This window comes from Ascaphus truei, chromosome 1, assembly GCF_040206685.1.
Source record: "Ascaphus truei isolate aAscTru1 chromosome 1, aAscTru1.hap1, whole genome shotgun sequence".
NCBI lineage: Eukaryota > Metazoa > Chordata > Amphibia > Anura > Ascaphidae > Ascaphus > Ascaphus truei.
The window spans coordinates 343,653,567-343,662,565 of NC_134483.1; the positions used below are offsets into that span (position 1 = coordinate 343,653,567).

Below are 8,999 nucleotides of genomic sequence, written 5' to 3' on the forward strand. Positions count from 1 at the left end.
ATATATATAGTTAAGTTATGGTGAGTAAAAAAAGTGACAAAAACCCTCCACAGGAAAGCAAATATGCAAATATAGCTGTATGCTCATCTGCATGTCTTAGGCAGGTCTGCAATCCCGCCTTTCCCCATCATCACCCAGCATACAGCACTTCACTGCAGCAAGGGATTCTGGGAAATGACATGCAAATGAGCACACAGTGTCACTTTTTGCCTCAATAACCATTTTTAACATGGTTCCCTATAGGCTTAAGCTTGCTGCATGGTCACAGCTTTGAGCACAGCCAGGGTTAAGGTGCATACCCAGAAAACCACCCACAGACAGCTGTTTCGACCTTGATGGGTCTCATCAGTGTGGGGTTGATTTTACTGGGAATGCAAGAGATGGGGAAAGGCGGGGTTGCAGACCTGCCTAAGACATGCAGATGAGCATACAGCTATATTTGCATATATATATATATATATACACACACACACACTAAAGGAGTGGGAAAGAAAATGAAGTAGCGCCTACGGAATTCCTAATCTAATCAAGGTACCTTATGTGTAATAACACAAAGGCTGTATACTAGTGCTGACCAAATAAGATATGGAGTGTGTGTAGACTATTATGTACTCATATAAAAGACTATCTAATGAAAAAGTAAATACTAATTAAACATTAAAAATATATATATAACAAAAATTGAAATTATATAAATGATAAAAATACAAAAATACAATACAAATAAACATCCAGTCCCAGTACACTGTCCTTCAGAGTCTTTGCAGCCTGGTTATAATTATCACCAATCCCTCAAGGATACCTGGGGGGAAAAAAAAACAAAAAGAAAACAGGCGCACTCCTAGTGTATTAAAGTTTATCAATTTATGTAGGACAGAAAAATGATATAAAATGCGCATTCACATACAGATCTAGAACAGCATTTATGAGGTGAAATCTCAAACCCCAACACTTGCAGCGAGGATCCAGCGGAGCTTCTGGTGTGGATTTAGTGCCTCTCCCACTGTGTACGCAGGACCTGAAGACTCAGTGTACCGGATATGATGTCCGCGCGCCGTGCGCCCCTCCACTCTGTCCTCTCCGTTCACAGGCGCTCCTCCTCCGGTTAGCTCAGCTCGCAGCTCACTCGCAATGTCTTGCGGTATGGATCGTCTGCTTGGGCTGCCTTCCGATAAGCAGGCTATAAGTTCAAGTTCTAGTCTCTCCGTATGTGTGTGCAGTAAAAAATAAGAGTTGCTGCACTTGCCACTCTTATTTTTACTGCACACACATACGGAGAGACTAGAACTTGAACTTATAGCCTGATGATCGGAAGGTCCGGCAGTGGGGCAGAGCAGGCAGGACGTACCCCCCCCACCCCCCGGAGTTATCACTGGACTGCTGAGACTTTCTACCAGTGCTATGACAAGTACTGGCTGACACACCATCATTGCTTTTTCATTGCTGCACTACTGACACCATCCAGGAATAGCACAAGTACTGGCTGGTATATTGCTCTCTATACCTGCTCCATTGTGAGTAGATATTCGGGAGCCCTCTATTTTATTATATTTTTCACTGTGTATAACTCATCTGCACTATATATATTTTTTTTTTCTTATTTTGCATGGCATCTTCGCTCCCCTGAGATATGGAAAGCTGTATGTGTCTAGATTTCTGAAACAGTCTATGCTATAGGGTTGAGAGAAGTTGGTTTGCCTTTAATTTATTTCACAATTCTATTGTTTCACTCACTTATATTATTTTATATTCACTTATAGAGTGTGACTATTAGAATTGCATGATATCCTATAAGATTCATTATAATCACGTGTTTGATTCACTGAGCACTCATTGGGAAAGGTTAGAGCTCCATCCAGTTCTTTTTGGTATACAATATTTAACCCCCCCCCCCCCCAGGCCTTTTGTCACATAGGATGTAGCATTGGGTATTTTTGTCTTTTGTTGAAAATATTAAAATAAACAGATTGCATTGTAATGTTTTTTCCCGTATTAACAATAACAAGAAAACAGTTAAGTAAAAGTTGCGCGTGTGCGTGTGTCGAGCACGTCGCACCTTTCACCAATGTGTCCAGTATTTTTGTAGAAGCCTCCTGGCAACCCTATTCATTATGAATGGTTAGAAGCCACCCCTTCTATGAGGGTCTCCAGCTCCTCATCATTCCATGTTTTGCCTGATTCTGCATACAGCAGGAGCAGCCCCAGCAGGGGAGGTAGAAGGTTGGTGAGCCATCTCTGCTGTGTAGCAGTCGAAAATGGCAGAGGTTTGCTGCTAGGCAAGCTTTTTTTCCATTTAAAATTGTAACATGCTCATGGGCGTGGTATTAAGGTCACGTTAATACATAACACGTCACTAACTAACGTTCCCTAGTAACCCTCTTTCCCAATGCGCACGTGCAGTGTATTATTTAACGCGTCTGCACGCTATGACAATCCCCATTCATCCAGGTAACAGATGTTACTTCTGCATCTCATTAGCTTTGATGATCCCCGTTTAAAACATTTTTTTTAAAAACATCCGTTACCTATTTCGGGAACGTTACGTTATAAGGGTCAAAATTAACAGAGTTCTGTGGATCTACCCCATAGACCATTGGTTCCTATAAATGGTAGACAAATTGGCACTGTGTTTCCTTTTCTTTCATATTTACAATACACATGGAAATCATAATATATTATTACTATTATTATTATTATTATTAATAAACAGTAAAACAGCAATTTCCATTGCAAGAAAATAGCAGCCACTGTTCCTACTACGGAAAAATATACAACAACAAAAAAATATATATATATGTTTTAGATATAATATATCGTCCAACTGAACAACAGTTTTGAGATGAATAATGTATATACTGTTTACATGCTAATTGTGAGTCATACATACAGTATAAGCCTTTTTTTAACGGCAGTGAACATGTAGGTCTGTGATTAAGAAAGTACAGCTCAACCCCGTTATAACGCGATCCGTTACAACGCGAATCCGCTTTTAGCGCGGTGCAAGCGTGGCTCCCAATTTTCGTATTTATGAAAACTTTACAACAGGATTATTGGTATCTTAAATGTTTTTATTGTACAGTGCATACAATTGTACATTTTTTATAACGTGATCTGCTTATAACGCAATGTGATTCTTTGGTTCTTTGGACCCCAAGCACAGGGGGTTGAGCTGTTGTGGTACATTGGACTTCCTGGCAACATCACTTCTCAACTATTGGTTATTCCTAATTCCTGGTGTGGGTGAGGATTGGTTTGGAAACCCCGTTTTTAACCTCTTCACTGCCGCAGGAGACTGCAATACAGAAATAAAACTGCAGTGGGCCTTTTGCACTAAAGGGTTAATATCACAGATCCGTAGAGAAGCACAAACAGGTCAAGAATAACAGTGGCAGCATAAAGCACAGGTTCAAAATCAACATATCTCGTTTGTTTTATTAATATTTATCTTTGCTGTGTTTTCACTTGTCTTTTTTGCATTTTTTTAATTATTATTATTGAGTTGCATTATGTTTCGGCCATGGCAACAACAACCTCTGTATGCTTCACAAGAGAACAGCAGTGCCAATTCTTTGTTCGCTCTGTGGATTTATTTCTTTTTACAAAACAGTGCGAATAAAGAATTAAAAATGTTTCATCAATAACCACAACACTAAGGCAGATTTAACTCCTTGAGCACCAAGGGGTTTTGCAGACCCCTCTGTTGCTCCAAGCAGTCAAACCTGTGACTTGTTCAACTTTGGTCTTAAAGTTGCTATACCTCTTGGCTTATTTATTTTTTTACTAGGAGGGAAGCAGAGTCTCAACCACGTTATTTTAATCTCAGGGGACCCCCTGCTTCCCGCGATACTGACATTGGAACTGGCCACAGAAAATGTCTATTTGTTTCGCCCCGCGGGCCAATAGGAAGCCGCGATGTCATCCCTTACGGCTTTCTATTTGCCCGCGGGAAGCGGGATTTTTAAACAGCAGAGAGAGGCCAGCATCGCATTCCCTTGAATCTTGGGGGGCAATGTATTTATCGTTATGTTGTAAAGGCAATGGTCCTTTAAGTGGGGCAGCACATTTCAGCCACTGTGTGCATCGGCTGTCTGGTTATTAGTTAAAAGCCTAGACTTGGCTTCCCCTTCATCTCTCCTCCAGTTGCTACAGCCTTTTCCTACACCCTCCCTTTCTCTCTGCTATGGGGTTGGCTTTCTTTGCTTTTTATTGTTGGAATCTGTCCAGTCTTGCTTCTTTTTTTTTTTTTCAATCCACATTTCAGATCCAACTTCAACCCCTTTGATCTCCTCTTCTGTCTCCTTTACCCGGAAGAAAACCCCTTTCGCTGCTCAGCTGGGAACGCAGAGAACACGTGGGGATAGAAAAAAATAACCCTACTCAGGCTCCATGGATTTTTTTTTTTCTTCCAAATTTAGTCACACAAAGGGGGCCTAAGAAGAAAAAAAAAAAAAAGGAGGGGAAGGAGGAGAGCGCAGAGATGAAAGAGGCAGCCGCCTGGAGATGAAAGGATGTGTGTGTGTGTGTGTGTGTGTGTGTGTGTGTGTGTGTGTGTGTGTGTGTGTGTGTGTGTGTGTGTGTGTGTGTGTGTGTTTCAGTTCTTCATATAAATTCGTGTTATAATTCATGCAATCGGTCTGTTATTTTATCTTTAATATTATTAATAATAAAAAAAAAAAAAAAGATACAGCATTAAAAGGAGTATACTCAACTTATAATCAACTGGGCAAAGCTTTTTATACCAGATGACATGGACATATGTATCTTACATATATATATATATAAATATATATATATATATTTATATATATATAATCAGAAATTAATAGACGATACTGTTCTGTGGCTAACGAAATGCTTTTATTTGTGCGAGCTTTCGAGATAAACTGATCTCTTCTGCCGGCGATGTTACATTGAATAAAGCAGGCAAGGGGTTTACTCAAAAACAGTGCATCTTGGAATGTGACTAGAGCCCAATCCTCCCCCCTGTATAGTGTGCGATTTATGACTTGAAGTGGTAAATAGTCCCTGAATGTGAGTGTGTGGGTGTGTAAGTATGTGTGTATGTAAGTTTGTAAGTATGTAAATATAAATAAATAAAGAGCCCACAGTGTATACAGCGCTTTACAAAAGGTGTGTGTGGAGTGGGAGTGTATATCAATGGTGTGGGTAGGTGTGGAAATGTGAGAGGGTGTTGCATTACTAAAAGTGTGTGTAGATACTATGCGGTCCCTATTGGTATATAGGGATGGAATTACATAGAGTATTTGTATGTGAAGGAGACAGCTGTGTGTGCATACATATAGCGCAGTATGTATAGACATGGCCTTTAGCACTCATGGGAAGAGAATTCTCTCGTGTCAGTAGTGACTCATAAAACTTCGGTCTCGGTTTAGGCCACTGCTGTGTCCCGAACAGTTGCATAAATTTGTATTCATGCAACCGTCTCTCTTTCGGTGTTCTAAGATATTATATGTATTGCTTGACCTGAAGAAGAGAGGAGAACTCTCGAAAGCTTGTCCTATGACATAAATTGTTAGTCCAATAAAAAAGGTATCACCTAATACTGAAGAACTAATTTATTCTGCACTATCGCAACTGGACTAATACGATAGTATTATTACTATGGCCCGTTCACTGTTCTGATGCAGTGCTTTTCAGTGAAAGGGTTAACACATCTTCAGCCGTATCCCACAGCAGGCAGGATATCCCTGACTTGGTGCAGGTTTTGGTGACTGCAGCCTCCTGATCCCTACTCACAGCCCCAATTAGCATTCATTTTTTATTTAATGCAGACAAAATGTTTACTATGTTTGGGGGACACTCGTCCCACACCACAACCTCATTTGTAATTTGGCACGTTTCAGCCACAGAAGGTCAGTTTTACACAATGTCTACATAAGTGAAATCAGACACGTGTGTATGTGTATATATATGTATGTATATATGTATGTATATATATATATATATATATATATATATATATATATATATATATATATATATATATATATATATATATATATATATATATATATATATATATATATATATATATATATATATATATATATATATATATATATATACAGGCATACCCCGGTTTAAGGACACTCACTTTAAGTACACTCGCGAGTAAGTACATCTCGCTCAATAGGCAAACGGCAGCTCGCGCATGCGCCTGTCAGCACGTCCTGAACAGCAATACCGGCTCCCTACCTGTACCGAAGCTGTGCGCAAGCAGGGAGACTATAGAGCCTGTTACACATACGTTATTTACATCAGTTCTGCACGTATATGACGATTGCAGTACAGTACATGCATCGATAAGTGGGGAAAAGGTAGTGCTTCACTTTAAGTACATTTTCGCTTTACATACATGCTCCGGTCCCATTGCGTACGTTAATGCGGGGTATGCCTGTATATATATATATATATATATACACACAGTTATGTGAAAAAGAAAGTACACCCTCTTTGAATTCTATGGTTTTACATATCAGGACATAATAACAATTATCTGTTCCTTAGCAGGTCTTAAAATTAGGTAAATACCACCTCAGATGAACAACAATACATGACATATTACACCGTGTCATGATTTATTTAACAAAAATAAAGCCAAAATGGAGAAGCTATGTGTGAAAAACTAAGTACACCCTTACTGCTTCCATAGGAATTAAGATGCTAAGTAGCAGACAGGTGCTGCTAATCAAATGCCCTTGATTAATTGATCACCAGCAAGTGTGCCCACCTCTATAAAAGCCGAAGTTTTAGCAGTTTGCTGGTCTGGAGCATTCAGGTGTGTGTTAACACAATGCCAAGGAGGAAAGACATCAGCAATGATCTTAGAGAAGCAATTGTTGCTACCCATCAATCTGGGAAGAGTTATAAGGCCATTTCCAAACAACTTTAAAGTCCATCATTCTACAGTGAGAAAGATTATTCAAAAGTGGAAAACATTCAAGACAGTTGCCAATCTTCCCAGGAGTGGACGTCCCAGCAAATTCAACCCAAGGTCAGACCATGCAATGCTCAGAGAAATTGCAAAAAAAACCAAGAGTTACATCTCAGACTCTACAGGCCTCAGTTAGCATGTTAAATGTTAAAGTTTATGACAGTACAATTACAAAAACACTGAACAAGTATGGTGTGTTTGTGAGGGTTGCCAGGAGAAAGCCCCTTCTCTCTAAAAAGAACATGGCAGCACGGCTTAGGTTTGCAAAGTTGCATCTGAACAAACCACAAGACTTCTGGAACAATGTCCTTTGGACAGACGAGACCAAAGTGGAGATGTTTGGCCATAATGCACAGCGCCACATTTGGCAAAAACCAAACACAGCATGTCAGCACAAACACCTCATACCAACTGTCAAGCACGGTGGTGGAGGGGTGATGATTTGGGCTTGTTTTGCAGCCACAGGACATGGGAACCTTGCAGTCATTGAGTCAACCATGAACTCCTCTGTATATCAAAGTATTCTAGAGTCAAATGTGAGGCCATCTGCCTGACAGCTAAAGCTTGGCCGAAATTGGGTCATGCAACAGGACAATGATCTCAAGCACACCAGAAAATCTATAACAGAATGGCTGAAAAAGAAAAGAATCAAGGTGTTGCAATGGTCCAATCAAAGTCCAGACCTCAACCCGATTGAAATGCTGTGGCTGGACCTTAAGTAGCTGTGCATAAACAGATGCCCACAAACCTCAATGAACTGAAGCAACGTTGTAAAGAAGAGTGGGCCAAAATTCCTCCACAACGATGTGAGAGACTGATAAAGTCATACAGAAAACAATTACTTCAAGTTATTGCTGCTATAGGTGGTTCTACAAGATATTGAATCATAAGGTATATTTAGTTTTTCACACATGGCTTCTCCATTTTGGCTTTATTTTTGTTAAATAAATCATGACACGGTGTAATATGTCATGTGTTGTTGTTTATCCGAGATTGTATTTACCTAATTTTAAGACCTGCTAAGGAACAGATGATTGTTATTATGTCCTGATATGTAAAACCATAGGATTCAAAGAGGATGTACTTTCTTTTTCACACAACTGTATATGTATATACCATACATTATTTTTTTTTAACAAACAGTTTTATTGGTTTTCATGGAGGGTTACAGGCAACAATCCAATAAATTTACATGAGTTGTGTTTACAACCGTTTGTACATACATTAAGGCAGGCAATCTTACAAAACCTAGACAAGGAAGCTTTGCAGGAATAAACAGTAACTCCTCCTTATTTTAAAGAAGAAATATGAGGATAGGGTGGAGCAGATAGAGAAAGAGAAAAAGAAAAGGGTGAAGAGGGGGGGGGTAGGGTAGGAGGGGGGGGAAGGCGCAATGATCTGGAGATGCGAGTGTTTTAATCTTAATTGTAGGGCCATAAGTCCCAGACCTTGTTAAACCGGTCTAGGCTCTGGTTCAGGAGGGCCGTCAAGTATTCCATCGATTTAACCTCGTTTGTTCGGCGGAGAACCATCTTTTTGGACGGGGTTTTTATTTGTTTCCAATTGGCCGTTAGCGAGCAGCGAGCTGCTGTGAGCAAGTGTGAGATTAGTTTTCTCGTAGAAGCTGGGGCTGAGTCAGTTGGTTTCGCTAGTAGGAACACCAGGGGGTCCAGAGGGATCTCCTCTCTCGCTATTTCCTCCGCCATAGAGCGGATCATATTCCAGAAAATCTGGACCCTCGGGCAGGTCCATAGTATATGTGTCAGATCTCCACCCTGACCACACCCTCTCCAACACATATCTGGCTGGTCAGGGAAGATCCAGCGCAGCCTTCTCGGGGACAGGTACCAATGAAATAGAATTTTGTATATATTCTCTTTGGTAGTAGTACAAATGGATGTTTTGGCTGCAGCCAAATGTATATACCATACATTATTAAGGTTATGGTGGGTAAAAAAAAGTGACAAAAACCCTCCACAGTAAAGCATATATCAAATGGATATATTACTGTATGTTCATTTGCATGTCTTAGACAGGTCTGCAA

At 40.0% G+C, this 8,999-nt stretch overlaps 1 long non-coding RNA gene across 1 annotated transcript in view; it reads right to left on the bottom strand.

Moving 5' to 3' along the window:
• Positions 1 to 3,111: 3,111 nt before the first annotated feature.
• LOC142499277 (uncharacterized) overlaps positions 3,112 to 8,999 on the bottom strand; it is a 43,805-nt gene continuing 37,917 nt past the window's right edge. The window contains exon 3 of the long non-coding RNA XR_012802643.1: positions 3,112 to 3,292. This is a non-coding gene — a long non-coding RNA (uncharacterized LOC142499277). The remainder of the gene's footprint in view (positions 3,293 to 8,999) is intronic.